At 47.1% G+C, this 16,223-nt stretch overlaps 1 long non-coding RNA gene across 2 annotated transcripts in view; it reads right to left on the reverse strand.

The window, feature by feature from the left end:
• LOC311522190 overlaps positions 1–14,290 on the reverse strand; it is a 168,933-nt gene extending 154,643 nt beyond the window's left edge. The window contains exons 1-2 of one of the 2 annotated variants that reach the window (XR_014712069.1): positions 14,120–14,290; positions 5,606–5,715 (exon numbers count right to left, since the gene is read on the reverse strand). This is a non-coding gene — a long non-coding RNA (uncharacterized lncRNA). Of the gene's footprint in view, positions 1–5,605; positions 5,716–14,119 lie in introns of those variants that run through there. The other variant, XR_014712070.1, reaches the window with a different exon arrangement.
• Positions 14,291–16,223: the final 1,933 nt, after the last annotated feature.

Below are 16,223 nucleotides of genomic sequence, written 5' to 3' on the forward strand. Positions count from 1 at the left end.
AAAGCCACTTGAGCTAATTCTTATTATTTCTCCTCCTCTAGGAAAATGCCTGAAAGTTCAGTACAGCCAGTTCAACCCAGTCAGGCATGGCTGCTGGCGTAGGAAGATACTTCAGGCTCTACCCTAAACTAGTGAGTTTGTGAATGATGTCAGTTTGGTCTCTTGATGGCTGCTGTTCTCATCAGCCAGGGCTGATAAGATGTGTGTTATAATAAGGCATGCTGCGGGGTTTAACCATATTATCATGTATGAAGTGTCCAAGGAAATACTGAGTTTCCTGGTTCAGTACCCTTGCTGAGGCTAGCTGTATTTCACAGGTATTGCAGTGACATTCTCTGACACATTTCGCACACATGAAAGAATGCTGACTAGTTTAAAGGCCAGACATGATCACAAGTGTTTCAAAATCCAGCCCTTCCCCCAAAATACGTTTGGGGGTCTTTTTCTGTTTCTTTTCCTCCTCTCACTTGCTGTCTCTCTTTCCTCTTCTTCTTTAATATTCTACCCAGTGGATGAAACCAGGGACTGGTACAACTGTCTAGAGCTAGGTATGGTGTTGGCAAGGTTCCCCCGACCGCTCTGCTGGTGTACCACAATAAAAATCTGCAGCACCTTCTGCTATTTAAATTCTGGGGCACCCATGATATTTGGCTTGCACATTTCTGTACAGCCCAGCTCTGCTGAGCCCAAAGGCACTCAGAACTGATATGGAGCACCCCCTGGTTTTCAAGCACTAAGACACCACCTGCCACGTCACATCACTCCTGAAGTACTCTTTTCTAGTCAAAACTGGGCCTACGTACAGCGCTGCCACGGCTTCTCAGTCCCAGCTGGATTGGGTTCTAGTGGCCCAATTCTCTCCTCCCTATAAGCACCTGAAGAAGCTGAGGGAAGAACCATTTGTGGGTCCCCAATCATGAGGCTGGTTCTACGCCATCCCCATCCCCCGAATAGTTTAGAGCAATCTTGGGGCTGCTGTACACTATGGCAGCTGGCTGTGGCCCCAACAGGCCAGTGCCCTACTTGGGGAATCACTGGAGTACAGTAGCACTCCAGCCAATCCCTTCCTCCTCGCCATATCCCCTACACTAGGGGCTGGGGGAAGGTAGCATAGGAGAGGTTATGCTTGCTTTCTGGCCTTTTCATGCCACTGGAGTGGAGAATCTGGCCCTCCATGTTCAAGATGTAGCAATCCATCTGACAGTGAAAAAGTAAAGAACTGCTAATAAAAGTACAACTTTAAAGGGACACTTAAGCTCAAAATCCTTCTTTTAAAATGCTTGTTCCTCCTCTACTAATAAATAACACTTCTGATAGGTAAGACATAATGTTTCTACTTAGATCAGTGGTCCCTCCTTACCCTTGTCCTCATCCTCCTCCCTGTCCCCCGGGAGCTTTGATCAGGAGCCAGGGCTGGAGTAAGGCTATAGCTCTGGTGTGGGGGGTGAATAGGGGGCTGGAGCTGGAGCCATGGCTGGGTCAGGAACCAGGGGTCAAGGCCAGGGGCGGGCCTGGGGCCAGGACTGGGAGTGGAGCTGTGGTCAGGCCACAGTCAGAGCCAGCAGCCGTGGCCGGGTTTGGGGCCATAGCTGGGCTGGGAGCCAGGGACTTAGTCTGGGGCCACAGCTGGGGGTGGGGCCAGGGCCAAGGCCAGGAGTGGAGCTGTGGCTGGGGCCAGAGCAGAGCTTGGAGCAGAGTGGGGCAGGGTGGCACTCCCTCCCTGCCCCCCCCAAACATTCCTCCGTGCCCCGTTAGGGGGGCACGCCACAAAGTTTGGGGACCACTGACTTAGATATTTTTTGCTGTTTGAGGCAGGGAAGGTCATTTTGTTTTCCGTGTTTGTACAGCACCTAGCACAATGGAGTCCCGCTCCATGACTAGGGCTCCTAGGTGCTACAGTAATACAAATAAATAAATAATAATTAAATATAATGATTTTAGATCCCAATTTACTTTTTGCCATTCATGGGGTTTGTTTACATTTTGTATTTTGATGCCTCCCCCACTTCACTGTGCAGGATGGAGTTCAGACACAGGAGAGAATCGGGCTCAGAAACCCTGAGATCCTCATCCATTCATAACAAAGTCTGATCTAATCAGTGACCACAAATACTAGAATTTCTAACTCCTAAGTATTCAGTGATTGTGCCAACTCCGGCCTTTTTACTTGCTGGCCACAGGGAAAAAAAAAAAAAAAGGATTTGCACTATTTCCCATTCTTCATTAAAGCTCCATGTGACAACAGTTAAACAATTATCAGTAAATACAGTGCTAATGTGTTTATATGTACAAACCTGCTCTGCCCACCTAGGGAATTATTGCACCTATATGAAAAGAGCAAAGGTTAATGTGGTGACAAAACTTCACACTTCCAATGAGTGTCTTACATGCCTGTCAGTACAAGCTGTACAAGTGCAATGTCCTCTCCAAATGTAGATTTCTCCAAAAACTATATGTTTCTTATTAGAGACCTTGTGAGAAAGTTGAAGAAGGGAAGTGGGATAGGAAATACAGTGGCTTTTCCAAACAAGATGACCTCAGCCTTAGTCTTTGAACTGAGAACAGGTAATTGGTTAAAAAATAACACAATGCCTGATCCTGCAAACTCACATGAGTAAGATCAGGCCCTAGGTATAAAAGGAACACAGAAGGCAAGGGCAGAGTCTGCCATCAGTCAGGTGAAGAATTAAGGCTGTATAGGGGCCTTAACTGTGTATTTTCATGCATCCATGTTTGACATTCTTTTCAATTCAATCTTGACTCTGAGTTTCCTGGATTTCTAATGTTTGGAGTTTATTAAAGCTGTTTCTTTGTTTCTTTGCTGATGAGTGATGACTACAACATTCAAAAGTGATTTTTCCTTCCTTGGTATTCTACTATTGAGAACAGCCCACTTCCACTTTAATTGAATTGTCTCGTTAGCACTGACCCCCCCACTTGGTAAGGCAACTCCCATCTTTTCATGTAGTGTGTATATATACGTACCTACTGTATTTTCCACTTCATGAATCTGATGAAGTGGGTTTTAGCCAGTGATGAGCTGCCAAAATCTTAACAATGGGTTCCCTCCTCACTCCATGAGGGGGTCGTTGCCCACCCCCACCCCGCAGGACTCCTGCCCCATCCAACCCCCTGTGTTCCTTGATGCACCTCCCCAGGACCCCTGCCCCATCCACCCTCCTCCCCTGTCCCATGACTGCCCCCAGAACCGGGCAGGAGGGTCTCGTGGGCCACCGTAGTGGGTGCCCACCCTGCCCCTAAGAGCCAGAGAGACCTGCCGGGGGGCGAGGTGGGGAGTCCTGGCGGTGCTTACCTGGGGCAGCTCCCAGAAAGCATACGGCAGGTCCCTCTGGCTCCTAGGGGTGGGGGAGTGTAGCTGGGGGGGAGCAGGGGGAGCGGCTGCTCCCCCACTGATCACATCAAAAGTGGCGACTTAGGTGCCGACTCCCTGGGTGCTCCATGGCTGGAGCCCCCACAGGGAAAATTTGGTGGGTGCAGAGCACCCACTGGCAGCTCCCCACCCCGCGCGTGGCCCCAGCTCACCTCACCTCCGCTCCGCCTCCTCCGCTGAACGCGCTGCCCCGCTCTGCTTCTGCCCCCCAGCTTCCCACGAATCAGCTGTTCGGCAGGAAGCCTGGGAGGGCTGAGAAGCAGGCCGCGGCTTCCCGCTCAGGCCGAGGTGAGCTGGGGCAGGGAGCGGTTCCCCTGCGCGCCCCCCCCCCGGGGGGGTTACCTGCTGTGGCGCGGGCAGCCCTGCTCGTGCCCCCCTGCCCCAGCTCACCTCCGCCTCCCTGGGCCTGAGCGGGAAGCCGTGGCCTGCTTCTCAGCCTGCCCCAGCTTCCCGTGGGAGTAGCTGATTCGCAGGAAGCCTCGGGGGGCGGAGAAGCAGAGCGGGGCGGTGCGTTCAGGGGAGGAGCTGGAAGCGGAGCGAAGGTGAGCTGGGGCCGGGGGTGGGGTGGGGAGCTGCCGGTGGGTGCTCTGCACCCACCAAATTTTCCCCTTGGGTGCTCCAGGGCTGGGTGCATTTGGTGCCGAAGGTGGGTGCCTAATTTTCCCCTTGGGTGCTCCAGGTGCCTAAGGCCGGTTAAATTTAGAAGCGGAACAACCGGTTCTACAAGGGCTTCTAAATTTAACAACCGGTTCTAGCAAACCAGTGCGAACTGGCTCCAGCTCACCACTGGTTTTAGCCCACAAAAGCTTATTCCCAAATAAATGTATTAGTCTCTAAGGTGCCACAACTACTCCTCGTTGTTTTTACAACATTCTTGTAATTTTTTTTAGCCTTAAGTTATTGATACGTGATCACTACCTTAGCTCCAACTTAACAATGCAATTTGTCTGTGACTGACTATTACAGCATCACTGGTGTGCCTGATGCTGTCTATAGACATGTCAAAAGACATTTCCTTGTCCTACGGAGTTTCCAGCTTACAGCTGAGAATTGTAGCATTTGGCCCTAAGAAATCAAAAATCACATGTACAGTTTTCTTGGAAAATTTTGTTCATCTGTGTGCTTTTGTGGGGGAGAGTTGGCTCGGAGTGAATTGGGCCAGTTAAGAAGAAGGAGGAATGATAGGGTGAGTTAATTGAAATAGCCATGCTTAATATGGGGGCCCAGAGGAAAATGAAGGACAGTCCAAACTCCACTACCGCATGTGCAGCTGAGCTAGGTGGTCAGCAGGCATGTTATGAGATAGAAGAGCTTGATGTGCATCCTATACTACCCAAAGGCTGGGTGTACCTGCCACAAGAAATGCACACAGACCTCGAATGCTAGCAGAGGGCCTTGGAATTAGTCTCCAGACAAGATTTGGTTCCAAAAATATAAATCCACGTGGCATCTGAGGAGGAACCAGAGGGATACAGGAGAAATCTTTTGGTGTAGTACACCACTCAGTCTCTTCCCCCAGGAAGCTATTATTTTGAGAAGTGAGGGCAGGAAAAGGAGGCCACTCAGACACTGGACACCACTTCATAGTCATACAGTTCGTGGCAGCAATTCTGACAAAGGACCCACACATGATGCCAATAAGGACATTTGTCACTAACAGCTTTTACCGTAGTGATGGTGAGCAAAGACACAGTTATCTAAATGTCACACCCAGCCCAACTAGCATTGTCCAAGCTGCTGAAATTCCAGAAAAGCCCTTCAACTGGATGGGCAGGAAGAGCAACACCAAACCGGCTTTTGCTCTGCAGTGGGGCTGGGAATGGTGGAGATGGATGAATGGGCAGAAGCAATGCTGGAGAGACCTGTCCCAGCAGCAGGGCTACAAATAGCTGCTACAGATGGATGAACAGGAGAACAGTGCTGAAGGGCCTGCAGTGAGCTGAGAGTGGCCGACGTGGGTGGACGGACAGGAAAGACCTTTGCCCTACAGTAAGAATGAGAACAACTAATGGAGATGGATTATCAGGAGCAGAGATGATAGTAGACTTTGCCCTGCCTTGGGCAGAGAATACCTGCTAGGTACACTGGAGGACAGGAGAGAAGCAGGGGAAATAAAAACACAGTTAGGAAAAGAGAGCGAGTGTCTGATTATTGTTTGCCAGTAGTTTGCCACATGCTGTGGAAGTTTAGGGCCGTAGCCCAGGAACACATTACCTCAACATATTCTCCCAGCTTTAATGCAGGGTCTGTTCTCTGCTTGTGAAATCCTAAGCAGATGTGGCCAGACTCCGGTGCACCCAGAGATGGATCCATCATGGCTTGCTCTGCAGATGACAATGAGGACTTAAATTAGCAACAACAACAACAAAAAAAAAAAAAAAAAGAGGAGTCCTTGTGGCACCTTAAAGACTAACAAATTTATTTGGGCATAAGCTTTCGCAAGCAACCCACATCCTTTCATATATTTATACCTGCTTCTGTATTTTCCACTAGATGCATCTGATGAAGTGGGTTCTAGCCCATGAAAGCTTATGCCCAAATAAACTTGTTAGTCTCTAAGGTGCCACAAGGACTCCTCGTTTTTTTGCTGATACCACTGAGACTTAAATTAGCTTCAGAAAATGGACACTATTTCTTCCTCCCCCTTCTCCTAAGCACTCTCTATAATAAGGTAACTAAACTGAATCAGCTCCTTCTGCCTCCTGCAGAACTTGCTGATTAGGGAGGGCTGGGGGGGCGGGGGAAGGGAGGAGAGTGGCCTCTCTCTCTTCAGCAGACCTCTGCAACTTCCTGTCAGCTGAACTACCACACAGCAAGCACAACATACGCTTTGTGCTTGAACTGAATCCAAAGAGAACGCGGCTCATATGCTGCCTGCACTCATTCCTGTCCTTTACTACACACCTACTCTGACTCACTTTCCAACCATGTTCTCACCGTAACCCCTTCTGGGGTGCAGGGATAAAGTTTTATCACACTGCGTGGTTTCAGTTGCTAATCATTTTGCATGTGAGAATACAGCCATAGTCTGCATTAGAAAGGCAACTGAAAGAGCAGATAAGGGTGACCCAATAAACAGACTGTGGTCCCATGAATTTTCAAACACCTTTTGATAAAGGTCTCTTAGAAACAACTATAACAGAAAATAAATAACCAGAGGTCAAGGGGCAAAGTTTTTCATGCATTAAAAGTCAGTTAAGTAATAGGAAACAAAGTTAACGGCTACTCTTCAGAGTCAAGAGCTGTCCGTGGACGTCCCAGGGACTGGTATAAAGATCGATACGATTTTCCATATGGAGGAAGAGGCAGACAGTGGGTGCTAGTTGCTGGTAATATTAAAGCGTGGTTCCACTCTGTCAGGAATCAGGGCCCGCAGCAGAGCTAATCTCCAGGCAGCTTCATTAGTACAGTTGGCCAACAGCAGGCTGCCTGATTAGCCAGACCACCTAATTGGCTGGAGGGGCCAGCAGGCCAGCTCTTAAGTCAGCAGCAGCAGCACCTTGCTGGATGCTCAGTGCTCATGTTCACCCCGTGCTACCTTGTTCCTGCTGCTCCTGCCCTGCCCCGAGCAGTTCTGTTATGTTGATGTGCAACCTGCCTCTCGTGGGGTCCATGTGCCTTGTGCAGTGCGGTTGTTCAGGTGAGCACCCCAACCCAGAAGGGAAGTGATGATGGCAGTGGGGATAGGAGTGTTGAAGGGAACACCCACTCTCACGCTCTCCAGGTTCAACCACCAGGCAAGAAAGGCGATGGCTCTGGCAGGAACAGACACCCTGAAATTGATGTGATCATTGGAATGTAGACAGACCAGAACAAAGCCTGCAGACATCATAAATGAAGCTTGGTGAACGGCATCTCACAAGCACACATAGCCATGTGGCCTAAAAGGCACGTTCTGACTGTAGTTCTTGGTCTGCGAGTAATCCAGACTATCTCTGCTGCTCATTAACTGAAATCTTTCTGTGGGAAGGAAAGCTTTCATGGAAACAGAGTCCAGTGTCATGCCGATTAAGTTTATTTTCTGTGTGGGTGATAAAATAAACTTTTCTTTGTTTAGGCAGATGTCCAGAGTTGCTAGAAGATGGAGCAGAAAACCCATTGCCACTCTTGGCACGAGTGACCTACTGAGAGCCAATCGTCCAGATATGGGGAAACTGTGTAACTCTGATATCTCATTTGGAGTGGCACCACAGAAAAAACTTTTGTAAACACTCTGGGTGCTGTTGCTAACCCAAAGGGAAGGACTCTGAACTAAAATATTCTTGGCCCACCACAAGCTGCAGAAACCTTCTGTGGGAAGGAGGTATGTCTACATGAAAGTATGCATCCTTCATGTCGAGAGCCATGAACTACATCTCCTCCCATAGGGAGGGAATTATCGATGATAATGTAAGCATCCTGAATTTCGACTTTCTGATAAAGATGGTTAGTTGTTGAAGGTCCAGAATGGGTATCCATCCTCCATTTTTTTGGAGGACTAGGAAATACTGGGAATAGAACCCTCTCCTTTGATACTGAGGTGAGATGTGCTCTATTGCCACTTGTTGTAGAAAGGAGTCCACCTCTTGATGAAGAATCACCTTGAGAGAGTGGTCCCTGAAGGGCGAAGGGAGAGGAACTCCATGGAGTATTCTTGACAGATAATATCCAAGACCCAACTGTCTGTCATGATCAAGTCCCAACTGTGGGTGAAGACTGCAGGATGGTCTCTGAATATAATGGGGGAAGAGGTTGTGGCATCTTTGGTAGAAGGCGGGTAAAAAACGAGATGCAAAAACAGCCCTTTGCAGATGGCTGGGAATGAGTAGAGGTCATGGTGGTAAAGGGGGCCAAGAATCAAGGCCTCTGGCCCTTTGATATTTCTGTGGAGATGTGGCTGAATGCTGGGGGTAGAACACTCAAGGATAGGGGAGAGGCATGCCTATCCACTTTTTAACATGGGCATAATTTGGGAGGCAGGGAGGTTGCGTTGCTCCCCCCAAACTGCAAGTCTCGGGCAAGCGTGAAGCGGTACCACCAGCCACTGCTGGCAGTGCCAGCCTCTTCTTGGTGGGGGACTGAGATGGGCTTTAGTCCCCCCTTGCCACGAGGCTCAGCCCCTCTCAATGGCCCCACCTCTGCTCCTCCTGTTCCCCCCCAAGGCCCCACCCCCAGCCAGGCCAGAAGCCAGAGCCCTAGACCACAGGTAGGGAGTCCCCAGGATGGGGAAAAACAAGCTATACTAACTAAACTATACTAATATAAAAGCTATGAAGTATAAAAATTATTTACAAATCTACGTACAGTTTCTATGTGGCCATGGTCAGAGACAGGATATTGAACTGGATGGACTGTGGGTCTGATCTAGTATGGCAACTCCTGTGAACCTAAATATGAATTTAGGAGTCTGATTTTAAGAACTCGGGTTTGAAAATCTTGACCTTCATTAATAGTTAAATCAAGTAGCCTGTCCAATACAGAGAAGCAGCTTAAAAATTAGATGGTACTCCTGGCTGCATTAAAAGTGATTTTAAATGTTCTGACAGTTATGATGAACTCTTTTGGAAGTGTGTGTGTCTAATTTTGGTTGCCTCTTTCTTTGCCCTGATTGGCTTTTCACAAGCCTTTGCTGACTGGCAGCTGGTCTGCACAGCCTTTCTGGCCTGTTCCAGCCTTTTCTCTCATGGAGTGGGGCAGCTGCCCCATTACAAAGAGGTTAAAAAATATCCATTGAAAAGCAATAAAGTTGTTAGAGGTCTAGGTGGGATTTACATTTGACGAGAGATTATATAAACTAGGATTATTTGGGATAAAAAGGTAAAATAGCAAAGGAGACTTGATTGGTGTATTCAAAATTATGAAGGACACAGCGAAAAGTGAAACATCCCTCTCTCTTATTCTGGCCAATAATACGAGCCCAAAAGAATCGGTCGATAACCCTAAAGGGCAGTACACTCAGAGCAAACAAAAGGTACTACGTCTTTACATAGTGTATGGTCACCCTTCGGAACTCAGCTGATAGTACTGGACCTTGTGACCTCCCCTATGGGTGATTTTTTTAAGAGGCTGGATAATTTTATGACCATTATGACAGTTATAACTATGCGAATTCATGGTAAGAGGGATTAAACTGGCTCTTATGTTCAGGGTTTGAGCACCCCAGAGACAAGAAGTATTTTTTTCCTTCAAGAGGAGGACTGTACAAGTGACCAGGTGCTATGGGGCTCAGAGGTGCAACCTACACTGAAGCATCAAGTATTATCCACTGCCACAGTACATTACCTAAACCTTCAGCAGGTGGGCTGCTTGGAGGGTTCCAAATACTTTGAAGGATAGTAGTACAATCAGAGCAGGCTCTTAATAGAGCGGAAAAGAAAAATGAAATTCAGCAAAGGAATAATCATCACACAAACATGACATGGGCGAGCACTGGCTAGGCAGGAGTGCTACAGAGAAGTGTCACAGGCCTCAGAAGATAACAAACTGAAGAAAAATCAGCAATGTGATGCTGTGATCAAGGTTAAATGCTGTATCTGGTTGTATTAGTAGAAGGATAGTATCTATCTCCATCTTGGCAGTTATTCTGCTCTTCTTAACCCAGGTTAGGGATGTAAAGAGATGTTATCAAGAGGGTAGTGTTCTATTTTGATTAGCCAAAAAGGACAGGGCAAGAAATAAATGGACTTAAACTACAACAGGATAAATTCAAGGTAAATATTAGGATAAATATGTAAACATTAGGACAGCTTGAGCAATGGAACATGCCGCTGAGGGAATTCTGTGGGCTTGTCGGGAGTGGAAGCATTCAAGGTTAACACTAGACAGCTATCTGTATCCGAGGTGGTTTCGGGATAATGAAATCAATCCTGCCGTAGTCAGAGGGATGGTCTAGATGACTCACTAGAAGTCCTTGCCAACCCTAATGATATGATAACCCAGCAGGCCTCCTGCCTCCCATTTCCATCACGATGCTCACTCCTCCAACTGCCTGTTTTAAAGTTATCACAAACTGTTTTTGTTTTTTAAAAAGACAACTTTTCCAGCTGTTCACACCCATCATAAAGTGCTGTTATTGTCAGAAAAGTGACCGTAACAATGGCAGATCTCTCATTCAACAGATCTGTTCCCAGTGTGCGCTCAGCTGACTATTGGCTGAACTTAGTGAACAAAGTTATTACTGGTTTTCTACTGCTGTGAGACATGCTGGGCTAGCAGAGGTAAGAGGGAGCAAGCTGGAGTCAGTCTTTACTTTTAGATCCAGGATGAATTTTTAGGGCTGGCAGAAAAGAAAAAAAAAAAAAAAGCTTGATTTACAAACTGAACATATCAGATCTGGAGGTGATGAGAGAAAACGAGAATGGAATTTTTCAGGGAACTACTGCACTTCTTAAAGGACATGACTACTCTATTGTTGACATGACTACTCCATGACATTCCATGGTCACATGACTGCAGAGTCATGCCGAAACCAGGATTCGTATAGCCTCCTTAACTAAAAGCGGGAACGGCAGTGGAATCTCACTCTCCCCAGTCATTAGGAGGGTAAATGCTGATATCTTCCAAGCATGTCTTCCAAGAAATTCCTTAAAAGCACATATATCAAAAGCATTTAAAAATAACTTTGCTTGCTTTTGTTCCATGTACTCTAGTCTCTTTTTCAGGGTCTGTGACTATAGACCTAAGCAGTACTGGCATTTCTATTACTTGTGTTCCACATCCTTGTCCTGTGAATCAACATTGGCATCTGTACAGGAAATATTTGCCATGGTCTAAAGATTAAAACAGAAAGGTAGAAGTCAGAAGTCCTTTTCCTAGCTCTTCTGCTGACAGACTGTGTAACTTGATCAAGTCACTTGATTTAACTGCTTTGTAGTTCAGTTTCTGCATCTATGAAATAGGTACAGTGATATTTGCCTACCTTAAGAAATGCTCAGCATTTTAGTAAAGTGCTTCCAGATCCACATGTGAAAGGAAACCTAAAGAAGCGCTAAGTATTACTTCTACCTGGGCAGTACAATATATCCCAATTGTATCCCCCCTCCTTTTCCATGTAGGATATAAAACTCCAGAGAGATGGCAAGACACATGGCTAAACTTCCCCATGACTCTCACATCTAGGATGGTGGGCTGTTGAAAGCCCAGTGCTATCACGGTGGGCATTCCAGTTTCAAAGCATTTTTGCCCGATGCCACCAAAGAGGGGCAATAGGATTTGAAAAGCTAAGAAATATAAATTTGTTTCCACTGGTTCCCATTCTTCTTTTTACAACATACCAACATCCATTTAGAAACTGGGAGGGAAACACCACCTCACAGGCTCTGACCTCTGTGACAGTTGTGTAGCTGGAGCCATGTGCTACACAGACAGTTATAAAGCCTGGAGAACGTTAAATGGAGAAGTTTCACTTCCATGTGTTGAGCAAGTGGTAGTGGTGGGTGGGTGGGTGGAGGAGGACATAAAAATAAAACCGTAAAAAGATTAATTTGCAGAAGGAACGAGAGCTCCAAGCTCATCCTTTGCATCCCTGTAAAGCAGCACAGTTTTGATTAAAGCCATGTCACCAAGAAGAGGTGCAGAGAATGCTAACAACAAAACAACATTAAAAATCTTTGGAAAATTAGAATTCCAAACATTTGCAGTATAATAAACCCCACCCAGCCCAGAAAGCTGTGCTAACCAAACAGGAGTTCTGGTCTCCCCATGAGGAAACATAAGAAACTGTCACACCTGGCAGCCACCCACCCACATTCCCATTTCCTCCCTGGTTTACTGCAGAATTGTATTCCTCAATGCCCTTGCCTATGCTTAATGTGTCTGTTTCCAGCAGAACCCCCCTTCATTCAGAAGGGGAGGTTATAAATTAGCTACAATGCTGCCTGAGGGGCTTAGTCTCAGCACAGCAGGTATTGATTTAGGGTGTTTTAAAGAACTTTTTTTAATTGGAAGTTTTCTAGAGAAAACATACAGGCTTTGTGAAAAGCAGACATGGAGCCACAGAGTCTCAGAACAAAGGATAACGTACACCACTGCACAGTATCATCTTCTAATGATCCGGATTAAATTGGCCCTTTTCAAAGTTCTAAGTGAAGTTCCATTCCCAAATCTTTGCTGACAGGATTCTCATGTTACTAGGGTGCCTACCTGAACTCCCATTTCTTGAGGAAAGACAGGAGCTGTCTCAATTCCTCCTTCCTTACCTCAGTGCAGCCTTTGGCATCATGGAGCACTCCTTCTCCCTAGACTTAGCCCCCCAACCAATGCAATGATTCCTGCACTTCCCTCCTATTCTGGCTCTGTTCTTACCAAACTGTCTCCAGTATGGGCTCCTCCTCTGGACCCAGTTCTCTGTTGTCCCAACAAGACTCCATTCTTGGCCCTCAGTTGTTTTTCCATCTACTTTTCACTCCACTCGTCTTTTCACTGCGTATAATAACCATAGCTACTGCTGTTACTCCTCAGACCATTTTTCGACTTCTGTGACTTGTCCCCGACCCACATTGTCTGGCTTTCCATTTCCTGCAACTTTCAAAAACAGACAGAGTACGGAGAGTGGTCAGTTTGGATGAGCTATTACCAGCAGGAGAGTGAGTTTGTGTGTGGGGGGTGGTAGTGAGAAGACCTGCATTTGAGCTGGAAATGACCCACCTTGATTATCCTGCGCATTGTGGGGAAAGTGGTCACTTTGGATGGGCTGTTACCAGCAGGAGAGTGAGTCTGTGTGTGTATGGGGGTGGGGGTGGGGGTGAGAAAACCTGGATTTGTGCTGGAAATGGCCCATCTTGATTATCATGCACATTGTAGGGAGAGTGGTCACTTTGGATAAGCTATTACCAGCAGGAGAGTGAGTTTGTGTGTGTGTGTGTGTGTGTGTTTTTGAGGGGGGGGGGGAAATGGTGTGTGTGTGTGTGAGAAAACCTGGATTTGTGCTGGAAATGGCCCAACTTGATTATCATACACATTGTAAGGAGAGTGATCACTTTAGATAAGCTATTACCAGCAGGAGAGTGGGGTGGGAGGAGGTGTTGTTTCATGGTCTCTGTGTATATAATGTCTTCTGCAGTTTCCACAGTATGCATCCGATGAAGTGAGCTGTAGCTCACGAAAGCTCATGCTCAAATAAATTGGTTAGTCTCTAAGGTGCCACAAGTACTCCTTTTCTTTTTGCGAATACAGACTAACACGGCCGTTACTCTGAAACCTGTCAAAAACAGACATGGTTCTTTGGGCATGAGGCGCCTCCCCAAGCAGAATTTCATCTCAACTCAGCCCTTCCATTGGCTTCCATGGTTTGCAACCTGAGCATTGTCTTTTGCTCTGGACTCCCTCTCCTCGCCCATGTGCGTCTGTCCATCCACACCTCTGCAACACTACTCCTTTACATCAGCGTTGGAAACCAACCCCTCCCCCAATTTTCTCTCACTGTTGCAGCTCCTCTCTCTATAGGTTCCCCAAGCCCCTGCTCTCCAGACTCAGATTCAAAGGCTCCTGGTATTCTTCCCACCCCAGATCCTCCTCACAACACTCCACCCGTTCTTGAGGCATTTCTGGAGAGCCAGTTCATTGCTGCTTGTAGCACCCGCAACAGCAACGGAAAGTTAGTACTGTGTGAACACAAGAAGGCCCGATCCCTGCTCCAACCTCTGTTTATAAAGTGTTGTATGGATTTGCTCTACCCACCCACATCATTTAGCAGCAACCTCCTACATGTCCTTTTGCACATGCGCATTCTGCTTTCTAAGACAGCCTTACCTGGGCAGCTCATTGCATTCTCTGTTTATATTGTGGTAGCAGCTAGAGGCCCCGTCATAGACCAGGGTCCCATTGGGGTAGGCACTGTACAGACAGAGAGTCCAGGTGCTTGAGGAGCTTGTAACAACCTTCCTGTTTTACTCCGAGTTCTTAAATCACAGCTGGAGACAGTTTTCCTTTTATTCATCTCTTAACTATACTGCACTGACAGAGCAAAATAGAAGCAGGAAGAGAGAAACGCAAGAGTTTGCAGGATGTTGTTTTTAAACGTGTTTTGCTTTATCACTCCCCTTTCATATTCCAGGCACATTACATCTATTTAAAACAGACTAAACCCAGCACATCAAAAAATAGACAGCAGAGAGACCGGTTTCCCACCCCCGTGAAGAACCCACCTCACTCTGCATGCCTCACGTCCAGAGGAGGTTGGGCAAATAGATGAGTCAATTTGCATGTTTTGCCAGAGAGGTTGGATTTGGTGTCTGTCACACCAAGATGCCTCAGTATGGGGAGAGGAAAGCATTTCAGAGCTCCATCTTGTTTATTCCAAGTCCTGGGGCTTGTTTTGTTCAATATCTTCATAAATGATCTGGAGGATGGTGTAGATTGCACTCTCAGCAAATTTGCGGATGATACTAAACTGGGAGGAGTGGTAGATACGCTGGAGGGGAGGGATAGGATACAGAAGGACCTAGACCAATTGGAGGATTGGGCCAAAAGAAATCTGATGAGGTTCAACAAGGATAAATGCAGGGTCCTGCACTTAGGATGGAAGAATCCAATGCACCGCTACAGACTAGGAGCCGAATGGCTAGGCAGCAGTTCTGCGGAAAAGGACCTAGGGGTGACAGTGGATGAGAAGCTGGATATGAGTCAGCAGTGTGCCATTGTTGCCAAGAAGGCCAATGGCATTTTGGGATGTATAAGTAGGGGCATAGCGAGCAGATCGAGGGACGTGATCGTTCCCCTCTATTCGACATTGGTGAGGCCTCATCTGGAGTACTGTGTCCAGTTTTGGGCCCCACACTACAAGAAGGATGTGGATAAATTGGAGAGAGTCCAGCGAAGGGCAACAAAATGATTAGGGGTCTAGAACACGAGTTATGAGGAGAGGCTGAGGGAGCTGGAATTGTTTAGTCTGCAGAAGAGAAGAATGAGGGGGGATTTGATAGCTGCTTTCAACTACCTGAAAGGGGGTTCCAAAGAGGATGGCTCTAGACTGTTCTCAATGGTAGCAGATGACAGAACAAGGAGTAATGGTCTCAAGTTGCAGTGGGGGAGGTTTAGATTGGATATTAGGAAAAACTTGTTCACTAGGAGGGTGGTGAAACACTGGAATGCATTACCTAGGGAGGTGGTAGAATCTCCTTCCTTAGAGGTTTTTAAGGTCAGGCTTGACAAAGCCCTGGCTGGGATGATTTAACTGGGAATTGGTCCTGCTTCGAGCAGGGGGTTGGACTAGATGACCTTCTGGGGTCCCTTCCAACCCTGATATTCTATGATTCTAACTACAAGCTAGAGTTCCTCAGCTATTACAACTGCTATACCATCACAGAGGGGGAGAGGCAGTCACTCAAACAGGTTGGGCCTAAACCATGTAGAACTTTGCAGATCAAAATCTGCCCTTAACACGCCAGACATCAGGTAGCCAATGCAGAGCATGGAGAGAAGTATCACTGCTCAGCAAGCTGCTTTATTCTAACTAGCTGCAATTTCTGGGATGGTTTGAAGGTTGAGCACATTATAGACAGTAACCTCAAGGCAACAGAGGTAGGGAACAAGTGAGGCCTGGGGCTGAAAGAAATGGATGCAATCTTGTCAAGCAGAGACGGCAAGCAGCAGTCTTTTGAACAGCTACTTAAACTTCAAGTAGCGACCTCAGGACCACCAAAAGCCCTGGGTGGAGAACCTTAGAAGCGAACAGCAGGCAAACCCCACCAATATGGGTTGCTGAGGTAGGTTCTGCCATCTAAGTTTGTTTCCCCTCAACCTGTAAGCATTCATCTTAGCTGTCCTGAGTCTGAGGTAGCTGGCTCTCATCCATGCGTCAGTCTGCATGTTAGGACACTGACCAAGTCAGAAGAGATTGAGTGGGCTATTAGCA

Source organism: Lepidochelys olivacea (genome assembly GCF_965140295.1).
Source record: "Lepidochelys olivacea isolate rLepOli2 genome assembly, chromosome: 6".
In the NCBI taxonomy this organism is placed as follows: domain Eukaryota; kingdom Metazoa; phylum Chordata; order Testudines; family Cheloniidae; genus Lepidochelys; species Lepidochelys olivacea.